At 38.7% G+C, this 16,561-nt stretch overlaps 1 protein-coding gene and 1 pseudogene across 6 annotated transcripts in view; one reads left to right on the forward strand and one right to left on the reverse strand.

Moving 5' to 3' along the window:
- SLC10A7 (solute carrier family 10 member 7) overlaps positions 1 to 16,561 on the forward strand; it is a 256,149-nt gene that overhangs the window by 109,367 nt on the left and 130,221 nt on the right. The gene's annotated exons all lie outside the window — the stretch shown is intronic.
- LOC114225566 (large ribosomal subunit protein uL23 pseudogene) lies at positions 4,460 to 4,951 on the reverse strand (annotated as a pseudogene).

The raw sequence follows: 16,561 nt of genomic DNA on the forward strand, positions 1-16,561 counted from the left end.
TTCAGCATCTAACAGATTTGGATTCGGATCCTGTGCTCATAGCTGTGTGACTCTGGCAACAAAATTAATATCTTTGGAACCAGGTTTCTTTAAATGTGAAATGGGGATAATAATAATACTACTTCCAAAGATTGTTATAAGATTAAATATGAAAGAGTGGGCCTGGCATATCATAGGAACTCACTGTGTATCTACTTCCTTTTTCATTGGAGCAGTAGCTTGCCTCTGCTAAATTCTCATTTTAATTTTATAGAACCATTTAAGAAGCTGTAGTGTGTTTGAGGGTTGATATAGCTTTTTTTCAGGTTTTAGTTGACTTTGCAGTTAGAGATTTGGGGAATAGTTTTGAGATATGTTCCTTTTAATTGGCCAGCTGATTTATGGAGAAACGTATTAGATTTGGAGTTAGAATGTCTTGGTTCATTTTCTGACTCTATATGGACTAACGTCAGGACTGCAGACAAGTCATCTAACCCATCTGGCTTCTATTTTCTCACCTGTCTAGTGGGGAAAATATAATACTGCACCTATTAAGCTTCCCTGAATTACTGTGAGAATCAGATGAGACAGTGTGTATAAGATACTTTGTAAAACATGAAGTGTTCTTAAATTTAAGTAAGCTCTTATCATCTGTAATTTATCATTATCAAATTTATCATTTTTGCCCTTCTTCCCATTGGAAGGCACAATTATGCTATGAAATATTAAGAATAATTGCTTATTTCCACAGCAGTGGATTTCACTTTTTGTGATCCCCTACTGGTAAATTAAATCTAATAATTTGATATATAATTCAGACATTAACTTTGTACCATCATAAAAGTCTTGAACACATATGACGGTATCCTGCAACACAAGATTCTTTCTGCCACACATGTTTATAGCTTAAAAATTTATGTAGAATGTGGGTGACTGCTGTATTTCTAGAGTTCTTGATTGGCTACCACAGTGCAGATTTTTTTTTTTAAAGATTTTATTTATTTTTTTGAGAGAGAGAGAACGAGAGACAGAGAGCATGGGAGGGAAGAGGGTCAGAGGGAGAAGCAGACCCCCCGCTGAGCAGGGAGCCCGATGTGGGACTCGATCCCGGGACTCCAGGATCATGACCTGAGCTGAAGGCAGTCGCTTAACCAACTGAGCCACCCAGGCGCCCACCACCGTGTAGATTAACTGAGCACAGAGTAACCCTTTGTTTCATATCAGTCCACAAATGGGCCATTTTCTCCCATTAAAAAATTAAGGTATATTTCACATATAGTAAAATTCATTATTTTTAGTGTGCAGTTCTATGAGTTTTGACAAATGCTTATAGTCATGTAAGTACCACCATAATCAAGATGTAGAACATTCTATCACCCCTAAAGTTTCCCTGTGCCCCTTTGGAGGCGTTGCCTCCACCCACCCTCCCAGCCCCTGGCAACTACTGATCTGTTTTCTGTCCCCATAATTTTGACTTTTTCATAACACTGCATAAATTGAATCATACATCATGTAGTGCTTTGAGTTTGACAAATGTGGCATTTTTGTTAATGTACCATTTTTAAACACCATTTTTTTCTATATGAGAACAAAAGTGTTATTGCATGTATTTTTAAAAAGAGATTTCCAAAGTTGTATTTTTGCAGTGTGCTTTTCATTTATTGAGAAGTACTGCTTGATGTTTTTGGCTCATAGATAGGTTGAGAGTATCTGAATATTCCTGAGCTTTTGCCTATACATACCCATTTAAAAATTCCTTTCTCTGTGTCCCATATATTGGAAAAGAAATGGTTAAATAATCTTTCAGAATGTGTGGAAAGATATTTGCTCCCAGGTTGTTGGTTCAGAGTTTTGGGGTTTGTTCATTTTTAACCTAAGCCCTGCATTATGGAAAGTATTATGCCCCTCCCAAAATTCCTGTGTTGAAGTCCTAAGCTCCAATGTGACTATATTGGGACTAGGGCCTTTAAGGAAATGATTAAGATTAAATGAGACCCCAAGGGTTGGGCCCTAACCCAATAGGCCTGGTGTATTTATAAGAAGAGCAGGAGACACCAGGGGGTGCTCACTTACTCCGAGGAAAGACTAATGAGGTTACAGTGAAAAGGCTGCTCTTTGTGAACTGAGGACAGAGGCCCCTGCAGACACTAAGTCTGTTGGCACCCTGGGATCAGACTTCCAGCCTCCAATACGTAGAAAATAAGTTTCTGTTGTTTAAGCCGCCCAGTCTGTGGTATTTTGTTATGGCAGCCTAAGCAAACTAATGCATCCTGAATTTAAGAATCTACAGTGGCTCTAAGAATTTCCACATAGCTGCAAAATTACACACAGTATTGCCATAATGTACTAAAATTTCTAGGAGACTTGAAGTTCTGAGCTATAAAGAGTCCAGTAGAAATTAATAGCATTAAACCTGGCATCATCCTAGTCAGACTCAAAGTGGTGACTCAAAATGGCAAATGCATTAATAGATGATAAGGCAGTAGATAACTGGGAGGAGCAGAAGGGCTGATATTTCTACCAAGTGAGAAATAGAGGATGCTTCAGAGGGAAGAAAAAATGACTTGAAATCTCCTATCCACTAGTCTGCTTCAGTCAACTGTAAGTAATATAGACATTTTTTTATCCCCATTGATAAGAAGATGGGAAGTAGACAATTGCTGATCTTGGTTCTGATGTTCAACAACATAATCAAGTTCCAAACTCTTTCCATCTCTTTGCTCTGCTCTACTTAGCTGTTGGTCTTTTACCCTCGTGCTTTGTTGCCATCTTGCTAGCAAGATGGCTGCTATAGCTTCAGCCATTTTGTCCTTGTTTGAGGTATGCTGGAAGAGGAAAGGCATTGCTAGAAAGCTTTCCTCTCATCTTTGTCCTTTAAATAACTAAGACAAGCATTCACAAGAGGCTTTCAGCAAACCTTCTCTAATACTTCATTGACTAGAACTCAACCAGAGGGTTACTGCTAGCTGTAAGGAAAGGAGACAGGTTGAGTGTCTATCAAAGGGAACAGAATTCTCCTTTGCTTCTTGACCTTCTTCCTTTCTTGGCACACATAAGAAACGTAACATTTGTTGTACATCATGGGAGTGAAGAGAAAGCTCCTTACTGCTCCAAGCCCTGCCCATCTGCCCCGAGGGTTAGGAGGAATCAATATCTTGTCTATCTGTGGTGCATTTCAGGCTCATATTAGTTGGAAATGACTAGTGGACTAGTCATGAGTCATATCCTAGGTTGGACATACTGTTGCCCCAGAGAAAGCAGGGCTTTGTTAGCATATAAGAAGATGGGTATGGCTATTGGGTAGGCAATCCATAGAATCTGGCCCAGTAGCTGTTTGCTTAAAAAAAATTATGTTTGAACTCAGAATATTCTGTATTTGGATTTGAATAAATGTGGATCTGTTACTCTCAGAAGTCACCTCCCCCCACCTTTAATAGTGAAATTATTATATACTGTGAAAGAGGCTGGGAGCTGGAAAGTCGACTTCTTTTTTCAGGTATGCTTTCAGCCTCACTGTGGTAGTCTGACTTCTGCATACTTTAGGCTATCCAGTAGTTGATAAAGGGAAAGCGAGGGGGTGGGAAAGGGTCCATCGCCAAAGTGAATCAGGTTGATATGTGAGAGACCAGAGTTGCATACTCAGCTTGTGAAGAAGAACCCTAGGAACCAGGCACCAAGCAGATCAGAGGTAGTTGTCTTCTAATGTGTCATATTGCTAAGGGTGCTCTGGCACATGATTAGATCTCCAGTATAGTCAGTCAGGATGCTTCTCTTGCTCCTCTCCATAGCAGAGTGGAGATCCGGTAGGAGCTGCGTCAGCAGTGAGTTCCAGGAGTTGTCAAAGCTTTACTCTGCAAAGCGTGGATGAAGAGCTTATAGATGGTGTGAAACTTTAACTCTTCTGTGCTCCAAAATAAATAGATGGAGTGCCTAAGGTAGAGGAGGGAGATTAGTTCATATACTAGGTGTTTAGTGATAGTCTTAAAAACAATATTTCCTCTGGAGTAATAGTTTCTAAGCCTAGAGGCTTGGGATCCTAGTAAATTCTGAAAATTTATATTCAAAATGTATTCTATAATTGTATATGGATTTTTCTAGAAAGGCCATAGCTTTCATCTAATTTTCAAAGACTAAGAACAGAGAATATGCCGAATGTTTAAATAACACAGACTTGAAGCAGTTTTTCAGGTCTCGTTAGAGTTATTTTAAGAGAACTGCAGCTTCTAATTGTTCTATAACCTGATAATCTGTTTAAACAGTAATTTCTCTTTGATGTATAAGGTTTTACAGTGTGTGAAGTATGTAGCCTAAGTGGCTTTATGGAAAAGATATGCTTTTTTCCAAAATATTCATCCGTCCTGAGACCACAAAATTTAGTTTTTTTCTTGAGGAACATAAAACCCACTATATGGGGTGACCCTAATTATACATAGTCTTTGTGTGTGTGTGTGTGTGTGTGTGAAAAAATTTGTATTTAGATTTAGCCAGCTGGACTCAGTTTAGATGATTCCAATTTTGTTGGCAACATCCAAAGCATCATGGTCAGGAGCCAGTCGAACATATGCCTTCTTCTCTCCATCAGGCCTGATCAAGGTGTTGACCTTGGCCATGTCAATGTCGTAGAGCTTCTTCCCAGCCTGTTTGATCTGGTGCTTATTGGCCTTGACATCCACAATGAACACAAGTGTGTTGTTGTCTTCTGTTTTCTTCATGGCTGACTCAGTAGTCAGGGGGAACTTGATGATGGCATAGTGATCAAGCTTGTTTCTCCTGGGGGCGCTTTTTTGAGGATAGTTGGGCTGCCTCCGTAGATACAGTGTCTTGGGTCGTCAGAATGTAGGTGATGTGTGGATCTTCTTTTTTTTGTGACTGTGGACGCCTTTCAGCACCGCTTTCTTGGCCTTCAAAGCCTTTGCTTTGCCTTCGGCTTTGGGAGGGGCAGGGGCTTCCTTCTTAGCCTTCGGCGCCATCTTCGTAAAAGGGTATACATAGTCTTTTGTAAGTGGTATTGCTAAGGAGTCATAAAATTTCTCCTTCTACCACCAAGATTATTTAGAGTTAAGGGTAAATTACTTACAATTGTCAGATACTTAATTATTTACTAGTTTTTGCAGAATTGGACAAGGTATTTAGATATTTACCAAGTTAGACTTTTAATCATAGCAAAATAGTGGTAGATGATAGAGAAATAGAGAGATAGGTAGGTAGATAGGTAGATACAGGTAGATAAAGAAAGAGTGAGCTTTCTCTATTATAAAACAATTGTCAGTTCTTCATTGCCTTCAAACTTATTTCTGTCCTTTAGATGTGTGTGTTTAAGTAATTTTTCCCTTGTGGATGAAGCTGACAGCGTTTTCCAAATTGATTTTCTATCTGTAATATTCCAACCATATTTCAAACCTCATTAAAGCCCTTTTCATCATTTCTCTGACTCCATTAGTTATGGCAGCATCTCAAAATTTAGTTTTCTCAGTAAATTTCATTATTGTGGTTACCAATTCATTATAAAATGATCAGAGGAGTAGGAGGGAGAGAAAAGGAATTGACATATGAGGACAAAGTGAAAGATGAGGACTTTAAAGACAGTAAAGTAGAAATCTATCAAATCATGAATGGCATATGTAAGGTGAACATGGATCAAGGTGGTGGATCTGGAAATAGAAAGAGGAAAGGGCATTCTTAAAACTCCCGAAAAATAACAAGGAGAGGTACTTAACACAAGCAGAAAAGTAATTTTAAAGGGTTTTTGGTGAATTTATTTCAGAACCAATGAGAAACTAAATTGTAGCAAATCTGCCTATAAACTCTGAACAGATCCTAAATAATTTAAGTATTATTATGCTACACATGGTCTCTTATTTTTTTATCATGTTCTCTGGGACATCCTTTAGAAACAGAACTTTGCAATGTTTGGGCAACATGGTGTCTGATCTAGAAAGATAATCCCTATGCTGTTTTCATGTGAAGTTGGCAAACAAGGCTAGTAATAACCAAAATTACTGCAGCAAATCAGTAAAGACTACATTTGCAGTTTATTCTGACAATGCATTCATCCTTTATAAAGGAAGTGCTTTCATATCTGAAGTTTACTCTAACAAAGAAGCAAAATATAGATGAGGATGTTTTTATCTTTAATAAATAAACAGTTCTTACAGATAAAGAGGAAGCAAAAACATGCCAATGGAGAAATAAGCAAAGATCTTTTTTTTTTTTTTTTAAGATTTTATTTATTTATTTGAGAGAGAGAGAGAATGAGAGATAGAAAGCACGAGAGGGAAGAGGGTCAGAGGGAGAAGCAGACCCCCTGCTGAGCAGGGAGCCCGATGCGGGACTCGATCCCGGGACTCCAGGATCATGACCTGAGCCGAAGGCAGTCGCTCAACCAACTGAGCCACCCAGGTGCCCGAAATAAGCAAAGATCTTAAGCTGGCCATTCACAGAGGAACAAACATGGATGAGCAATAAAATTATGAAGAGATGTACAACTGCACTGCTGATCATATCAGTACAAATAAGAGTGAGATATTTTCCATTTATGAAATCAGCAAAGTTTAACAAGATTGACTGATGGATGAGAATGGAAAGACTTAGAAATACACACTGTTGGTAGGTCTATAAATAAGATATGATCTTTGTAGATGGTACTTTTACTATGTGGATCCAAACTGGAAATGCTTAGAATAATAACAACAACAATAATAGCATCTGTCAAACCTACCATTGGACTTGGTGCTGTGCCAAACACTTAGTCTGTGTTATATTTTTTATTTTTAGTAACTGTTATTACTCTTGTATTATCAGTGAGGAAACTGTAACTAAAAAGAGTTTGATGATAACAGCTCTTAAGTGATGAAGTCAAGATATGAACTTGTATCTTTCTAACTCCAGATTCCACAACGATAACCACCATGTTGTTCAGCCTGTTCTTGCTGGGTCAGTTGCACTTCAAGGAATTTGTGTTAAAAAGACAATTGTCAAATACCTGAGTGATACACATAAGAATGCTGTATACCTTCATAGGTGCTAAGTATCCATGCAGCTATATGAAATGCAGTTTGGGCATATTCCAGGCAGTGAGCTAGAACCGAGACTGCTGAATAAATGTGGGAATCGGAAAGGTGCCCCCCTCAGTGAAAAGAGTACTAGAAAAATTCTTCTCGTTGGCCATGATAAGTGATAGTGTTGTCTTAGGCTGAGATCTGAATGGAAGAAAATAAGTCTCCGGTGAAAAGTGCACACTCCAAGCCTGTGCTAAGAGGTGGTTAGAGAGTATGAATTTATACCATTTTCATGGGGCCAGAAACTGAGCGTAGAAGTTAATATAAAAACTAGTACCAGACAGGAGTTTCAGAGAGAATAGAGAGAGTAGCTGAGAATTTTTCAGAATTAGTAAAACATGAATTCCTAGATTGAAGAAGTTCACCAACTCCCAAGCAGGATAAGTATGAATAAATCCACCCCTGTGTATCAGAATAAAACTTTGATACAACAAAAACAACTACAACAGCAACCACTACTGACAGTAAAGGCAAACCCTTAATATACTGGTTACTTTGTGCCAGGCAATCTCCTAAGTGAGATATATGCACACAAACGTGTACACACATGCATATGCACACACTCACACACTCACTTATTTATAGATAGTGGCTATTATCCCCATTTTTTTAAAAGAGGAAAGTAAGGCACAGAGAAGTTACCAAATCTTCCCAAGATTACACAGCTAGTATGTGGCCAAACTGAGATTTGAATCCAGGTAATCTACTTCCCAAGTCTGTGCTCTTGACCACTACAAATCGTGCTCGAAGAGAATATTTCCAAACTAACCAGAGAGAAAAGGCAACTTTCCAAAACAGTAATTAGCCTGGCAGCTGACTTCTCTAAGTCAGGAATAGAGGCCAAATTAAAATGGATTATCTTCTAGTGCTGTAGGAAAATGGCTGCCAGCTGAGAAGATCATTCACAAATTATCATTCAAGAGTGAAGCTGAGTTCTTCTTCCTGTCCCCTTCCTGTCCTCCTCCCCTTCTTTTCCTTATCTTTTCTTTAAAAAAAATAATTTTGGTTCCCTTACCTCCCCTTGATGCAGCTGGAGTTGGGGTAGCCTGCAGGTCCAGGGCTGAGGAGGGGACTGGCACCTGGTCCGGGGAGGCAGTCAGGGCCGACAGTGCCAGCGGGCTGGTTATATACAGGACACGTGAGGAAATAAGTAAATTAAAGATAATTAGGGCTCGAAAGTGATGAGGACATGTCAGAAGATGTCAGAAGCTTGAAGGGACTTGTACTGGCCGAATCTGCAATTATTTGAACATCCAAATTAGTAAGATACCAAAAGACTAGAACCCAGTGAATAAGATTAGGAATGCATGAGTCCATACTAATACAAATAAGTAAATGAATAAACAAATCATTGCAAGAGAATTCTAGGCAAGAAAGATATGAGGAATGCTGGAGTTAGAAAAATCACTGGCAACTAGTATTCTCCAAGTATTTTAATTACAAAGGGAAAAATAGTAATTTCACTGAGAAGAAACCTAGAAGACACCACCTTAACCAAGCAGTCAAAGTGAATATCCCCAGTAATGGGGAAAATGGACATCATTGCCTCCTGATGTGATAATTGGAAGGCATAGCATCGCTTCTGTGGTGTTCCTGTCAAAAATCATAACCTGAATTTAATCATGAGAACAATACAGACAAACCCAAACAGACTCTCTGTGAAATAAGTGGCCTGTACTCTTCAAAAATAACCAAGATTATGGAAGGCAAGGAAAGATAAAGGAATTGTTCCAGATAAAGAGACATGACAATTAACTGCAAAACATGATTCTAGATTAAAAAAACAGATGTGTTGTAGCGAGCACTGGATGTTATACGCAAATAATGAATCGTTGGACACTACATCAAAAACTAATGATGTACTGTATGGTGACTAACATAACATAATTAAAAAAAAAAAGAAAAAGATTGGGAGAGTTGGTGAAATTTTGGATGGGACTGTGGTTTTGATGGTAGATGATAGTATCATTATCAAGATAATTTCCCAATAAGCAGGTTTCACTGTGGTGGTATAGGAGAGTGTCCTTGTCTTTTAGGAAATACACATTGTCATATTAATGGTGTATCATGGTTATAACTTACTCTCAGTTCTGAAGACAATGATTGTAAGTGTGTGTTTATACCTCTTTTGTGGTAGTTGTACTGATGTAAGTTTTTATTCCATTCCAAACAGATCTATATAGTACCTAATTATACCCTTTAATCTTGTTTCTAAAAATGTTTCATAAAGTTTATTTTGATCTAGTTTTTAGCTTAGTTGACCTTTGCAGTCTCAACAAAAAATGCTAATTCAGAGCACCCCAAATCTCAAATTCACTGCATTTGTGTATTTTTTACTTACTAATTTTATATAATTTCTTCTTGATTTAATATATTGTAAACACAGGTGACCAACTCTTTGGTGTTTATTTATAATGAGAAGAGACTAGTATTTAGAGTTGGACAGACTTGGTTTGAGACTCCAGTTCTCTTTCTCTCTGGCTGTATAAACTGGGATAAAATCCTCATTTTTTTTCCTTTTTTGTCATGGTTTCCTCATCCATAGGCAACTGAGGATTGTTGTCAGGAACAAATATGGAAACATGAGAAGCCTAAGCACAGTTTCTGGCATATAAGAGGCATGCAGTAAGCATTACCTTCTCTCACTTCATTCTTTCTTCCTTCTCTCACCGGAAGTGTCCTTGCAGATCCCCTGGGCATAAGGAAATACAAAGCTTATTAACACGGGGCCAGAGCAAAAGGACTCTGTCCCTGTGCTTTTGTTCATATTTGGCTTCCTTCCTTCTATCTGACTCTTGCCTTTATTTCTGTAAGTCATCCATCATCATCCAGAAGATGAACTGGGCCAGATGGTGATCCCAGTTTGGGGGGGGGGGGGTGGGAGTAAAGCACAGGGGATGAGGAGATTGCCAGACCACCAAAGGTTCCTAGGGGACCAGTAGCCAGGGGAAGTGAGGAATATTGAACAGGTCTTTCTAGCCTGAAGACTTTTACCATCTGCTGCTGGAGTAGCTTATGATCTCTAGGAAAAGTAGTGATTGATCATGGCTGAATGACTGTCCGATGCTTCTTTCTGACTTGTTACTCAGCAACCCAATTTTAGCTATTATGAGTCCTGGGGCCATTCAGCACTTGTAACTTCTTTCCTTTCATTGATAGCTTCATATTTTCTTTGTTCTTTTTTGGGTGTTTTTCTTGTTGCTCACCTTCTTTATACTTTACACATAAATGTATATTCCCTAACTGTCAATATACATTTTATGCAATCTTTATTACATGTTAATTTATTTCTGTTTCTTTTGTCTTCTTCTTTTAATATCTACAAGGGGGTGGAGGCGTGGGTGAAATAAGTGGAGGTGGTCAAATGGTACAAACTTCCCACTGAAAAAACTAAAGAAAAAAATACATATCTGCAGGGCCAGACTGATAAACATGTATGTGTGTGGAAAGTAGGAGCTCTTATTGACAACCTGTCCATTCATCTGTCTGTCATCTCATCGGTCAGATGTGAACTACAATAAAAGTCCAGTGGGACCTGAAGCTTAGCCTTCTTTTTTTGTTTCCTTGGAACCATCTTCCACAAGTTTATGTTTAGTGTGCTGCTCCCTGGCAAGAGTTCAGGTGCTGAAAATCTGAGCCCATATCCTTAGTTCTATTCTGATTCCCACCACTGTGCTTTGCATCTAGTAGGTGTTCAATAAATGTTTCAATAAGTGTTGATTATATCTGTGACTCAAAAAAAAAAAAAACCAAACCCTCAAGATCCTGCTTTCTATCGCAGATATTAGTACTAAGCCAAGAAACCAGAATAGGATTGAGTGTGGGCCTCTATTGGACGGTGCTCTTACAACCTTCCAACTTCCCTTCCAGCCGCTGCCCCATGTCACTGCTATTCTTCGAGGCAAACAAGTTTTTAAAGTTTTTATTTAAATTCCCATTAGTTAACATACAGTGTTATATTAGTTTCCTGTGTGCAATATAGTGATTCACCACTTCCCTACGTCACCCAGTGCTCATCACAAGTGTACTCCTTGATCTTCATCACCTATTTCACCCACCTCTCACCTACCATCAATTTGTTCTCTATAGTTAAGAGCCTGTTTCTTGGTTTGCCTCCCCCTCTCTCTTTTACCCTTTGCTCATTTGTTTTCTTTCTTCAATTCCACATATGAGTGAAATCATATGGTATTTGTCTTTCTCTGACTGACTTATTTGGTTTAGCACAATACTCTCTAGCTCCATCCATGTCGTTGCAAATGGCAAGATTTCATTCTTTTCTATGGCTCAGTAATATTCTACAGTAATTCTCAGTAATATTGGCTATTGTAGATAAATGCTGCTGTAAACATAGGGCTCCATGTATCCCTTTGAATTAGTATTTTTGTGTTCTTTGGGTAAATACTCAGTAGTGTGATTACTAGATTGCAGGGTAGTTCTATTTTTAATTTTTTGAGGAACCTCATGTTTTCCACAGTGGCTGCACCAGTTTACATTCCCACCAACAGTGCAGGAGGGTTCCCCTTTCTCTGCGTCCTCACCAACAGCTCTTGTTTCTTGTGCTGTTGATTTTAGCCATTCTGACAGGTGTGAGGTGATATCTCATTGTAGTTTTCATTTGCATTTCCCTGATGATAAGTGACACTGAGCATCTTTTCATGTGTCTCTTGGCCATCTGTAGGTCTTCTTTGGAAAAATGTCTATTCCTGTCTTCTGCCCATGTTTAAATTGGGTTATTTGTTTTTTGGGTATTGAGTTTTGTAATTTCTTTATATATTTTGGATACTAACCCTTCATCAGATATGTCCTTTACAAATATCTTCTCCCATTCTGTAGATTGCCTTTTTCTTTTGTTGTTTCCTTCAGTGTGCAGAAGCTTTTTTCTTTTGATATAGTCCCAATAGTTTATTGTTGCTTTTGTTTTCCTTGCCCCAGGAGATATCTAAAAAGAAGTTGCTATGGCCAATGTCAAAGAACTTACTACCTGGTTCCCTTCTAGGATTTTTGTGATTTCAGGATTCACATTAAGGTCTTTAATCCATTTTGAATTTATTTTTGTGTATGGTGTAAGAAAGTGGTCCAGTTTCATTCTTTTGCATGTTGCTGTCCAGTTTTCCTAACACCATTTGTTGAAGAGACATTATTTTTCCCATTGGATATTCTTTCTTGCTTTGTTGAAGATTAATTGACCATATAGTTCTGGGTTCATTTTTGGGTATTCTGTTCTGTTCTATTGATCTGTGTGTCTGTTGTTGTTTTTTTTTTTTAAGATTGTGTTTATTCATTTGAGAGAGAGAGTGGGGGGTGGGGGAGGAACAGAGGGAGAGGGACAAGCCGACTCCACGCTGAGCACAGAGCCCAATGCAGGACTTAATCCCACGACCCTCAGGTGATAACCTGAGCCAAAATCAAGAGTCGGACACTTAACCCACTGAGCCATCCAGGTGCCCCTTATCTATGTGTCTATGTTTGTGCCAGTTCCATAATGTTTTGGTTATTATAGCTTGTAATATAACTTGAAGTTCAAATTGTGATGCCTTCAGCTTTGCTTTTCTTTTTCAAGTTGCTTTGGCTATGCAGGATCTTTTGTGGTTCCACACAAATTTTGGGATTATTTCTTCTAGCTCTGTGAAAAATGCTGGTGATATTTTGGTAGAGATTGCATTAAACGTTTAGACTGCTTTGGGTAGTATAGAATTTTAACAATATTTGTTCTTCCAGTCCATGAACATGGAAGGTCTTTCCATTTCTCTGTCTCATCTTTAATTTCTTTCATCAGTGTTTTATGGTTTTCAGAGTACAGGTCTTTTACTTCTTTGGTTAGATTTATTCCTAGGTATCTTAATTTTTTTGGTGCAATTGTAAATGGAATTGATTCCTTAATTTCTTACTGTTGCTTCATTATTGGTGTAAAGAAATGCAACACATTTCTGTACATTGATTTTGTCTCCTGTGACTTTACTGAATTTGTTTATCAGTTCTAGCAGTTTTTTGATGGGAGTCTTCCAGGTTTTCTATGTAGAGTATCATGTCATCTGCAAACAGTGAAAGTTTGACTTCTTCCTTGCTGATTTGGATGCCTTTTTTCTTTTTGTTGTCTGACTGCTGTGGCTAGGACTTGCAATCTATCTTAAATAAATGTGATGAGAGCGGACATCCCTGTAGTATTCCCGACCTTATGGGAGAAACTCTGTTTTTCCCCGTTGAGGAAGATATTAGCTGTGGGTTTTGGAAACAGCTGTTCCAGGCTTCACTCCTTATAGCACTACGCCTCTTCAGTTTACTCTAATCAAGTATCTCTGACACTCTACTAAGAACTTAACTTGGCTCTTATTGAGGTTACCAGTCATCTCCATCTGTCCAAAGCCAGTGGTGGTTTCTTTGTTCTTGTCTTACTCAAGCACTTGGGAATAGTGGACACAATTGATCACTCCCTCTTTGAAACATGTTTTCCTCTTCATTTCCACGATAGCTATCTCTCCTGGGATTCTATCTGTTCTGCCAACCACCCCTTCTCAGTTTCCTGTGTGGGTTCTTTGCTCTGCTTAACTTCTAAATGTTAGAGTGTCTCAGTGCTTGGTCATGGGTCCTGGTCTTTTCTCTATCTACAGTAACTCCCTAGGAAAGTTCACCCAATTCCATGGTTGTTTTGTTTTGTTTTGTTTTGTTTTGGGGGCTGGGTAGGGTAGAGAGAGGGAGAGAGAGAATCTCAAGTAGATTCCACACTCAATGTGGAGCCCAACACCGGGCTCAATCTCATGACCCTGAAACCATGACCTGAACCAAAATCAAGAGTTGGACACTCAACCAACTAAGGCTCCCAGGAGCCCCCAATTCCATGGTTTTATGTAACATCAAAATGCACCTGCTAACAAATTGATATCTTCAGGTCTAACTTCTTCCCCAAATGCCAGACTCATATATATCAGAAAGCCTATTTGATGTCTCATCTTGGATATCTAATAAAAGTCTCAAGTTCATCATATGCAAAATAGAATTTTTGATCCCCCTTCCCATCCTTAGATTGCTTCTCCCTCAATTTTTCTCATTTCAGTAAATGGCTCTACTCATTATTTGAATATAAGACTGTTCCTGGATTTCTTTCCACCATCTCCCTCTCCCCACGTCTGACTTATCAGTAAATCCCATTGGATCTACCTTCAAAATAGATCTTGAGTTCATCAACTTCTCTTCATCTTCACTGTCACTACTCAAATACCAGATGCCATCAACCCTTGCCTCCTACCCTATAAATTATTCCCTAATTGGTCTTGCCTGCTTCTGCTCTGATCTCCCTAAAATTCTGACTTCACTGATCAGCTAAAGTAATCTTTTTAGAATATGAACCTCACATTATATTACCATACTTTCTCCAGACTCTTCCTAGTTTTAAAACCTCTGTTGTCTTCTGTTGCCCTTAGGAAAAAATTTATAGATTCATTATCCCAACCAATAAGGTCCTATTAGCTAGCCCTGTCTTCCCCCTTGGCCCCACCTAATACCATACCACATACTCAGCACACTCCAGCAACACAAAGTTTCTCTCCTCAAACACACCACGGCTGTTTTTTTCCTCAGGGCCTTTGCACTAGCCCTCCCCTCTGTCTGGAACATTCTGGTCTTCACTGGATTGGCTCCTTGTCACTCAGGTGTCAGCTGAAGTGACCCCTCCTCACTGGCCTTCCATAAGTACCTCCCCAATACTTTCTAACACATCAACTTTTTTATTTCTTCAAAGCCATTATCATTATCAAAAGTTATCTCATTCATTTGTCCATTGTGTGTCAATCCCCACTAAAGTGTAAGCTCTAAGAGAGGAGCGACCTTGCCTGTCTTTTTCACTCTAATATCCCTGCTGTTTATATAGTACCTGGCACCTAATCTGTGCCAGTCTTAGCTGTAGAATAAATTAACCATTTTCCAGGCAGGACTCAGGATAAAAGAAAAAGCCTTGGGATTTGTGAGTCTTATAATTAGTGGTTATGATACATATTCACATGCAAGGTTTCACTTTGCCCACCTTGGCTGTTTTTTTCTCTCTTTTCTCTTTCTTCAGAATGGACTTGTCTATGTTCCCATCTCTAAACAAGTTTTACAAAGCCATGTTTTATCCTTCTTGTCTTTTGACATCACCCAGAGGTTCTTTTCTGAAGAAGACTAATTCTAGCATGCTGTGGTCCATAAAGCTGTTTCTTATTATATCAAATTAAATGGCTTCCTGATCACTGGTCCAAGGCTTGTCTACTTTTCTTTTAACAAATGTTCCACTGTTGTTACAAACAGTGTAATTTTGTATAGATTCTCCTTTGGAGTTTATGATTTTCTTGATCTTAATTTGTCTTCTTCGACTTCTTTTGTGATAAAGAATCTTCTTGATACTTCTTCTTTTAACCATACTTCAAACAGAAAGAAATAAAATAGTTAAGTTTTAATGGATGCCACACATTCAGTGTGTGTGTATGTGTGCGTATAAGTATATGTAACTATTACCTTTGTTCCATGAAAGGAAGGTATATGCAAAATGACCTCCAAAGGCTGAAGGAGCCATAAGACCAAAGAGAAAGGCCAGCAAGTCTAGCTTGATGAGAAGTGGTTTATTAAAGGGATTTATGGACAGAAGCCTGTCTTGGGTGACCACAAGATGAGTAGATCTCCACAATCCCACCTCCCTTAAAGACCTGTTTTTATAGCCCTGGAGACTGGGAATACTGAGGGACCACTCAAGAGGAGAATCTTTAAGAATAGTGTGTGTCATAGTTATATCTGCAGGGCAGATCAAGGACATTATGCCCCGAGGATGTGCTTAAGGATGTGGTAAACAAGAGGAAAGAAGTGGTCGGGGGTGACCACAGAGAGGGGCTATGCTCAAGAAGGTTTCAGGTCACAGAACAGTCATCATGGCAGATTCGTCTAAAATGACATTAGTCTGGCTCACACAACCTTTTCTCACATGACTCTTCCTTATATCATAATTGCTATTTCATTGCCAAAATAAATATCAAATTATATAAAGAGATTTATCTATTTTTTCCCCAGTACAGAATCTTTTTTTTTTTAATTGAGGGTGTAGCAGAAGAGGTACTCATTCCCAGGTATTTGCTCACGTACACACATAGTCACATGCTTCCAGAAATCTCAAGGTGTTCCTAGGAGTTACTGTGTTCTGCAATATGATGGTGCAGAAAATATCAATGCTCTATCAATAACACTTTGAACACTTGGGACATTATATGCATCTGCACTGCCCGAAGAGCTAACTGTACTTAAACTCTGGTCCCCAGAGTCTCTGCCTGAAATGAACAACTTGTTTTGTTATTGCTTTATCCATTTTTTCTTTTATCTTTAGTTTCCACTTTTATTTTGTATTGTTTAATTATACTCCAGAGAATTCTTAAAGGTGTTTCTTCTGCTGTCCTGTTTTGATGTTACCCCCGATCTACTTACTATACAAGGACTACATACATCCATGCCCTGCTGTAGTCTTTTATTTGCTTTTGAGCAAACCCGCAGACTTAAATTTCAATACC

This window comes from Eumetopias jubatus, unplaced genomic scaffold (assembly GCF_037043125.1).
Source record: "Eumetopias jubatus isolate StellerSeaLion01/CBP00866 unplaced genomic scaffold, mEumJub1_p1.0 scaffold_2, whole genome shotgun sequence".
Taxonomy (NCBI): Eukaryota; Metazoa; Chordata; class Mammalia; order Carnivora; family Otariidae; genus Eumetopias; species Eumetopias jubatus.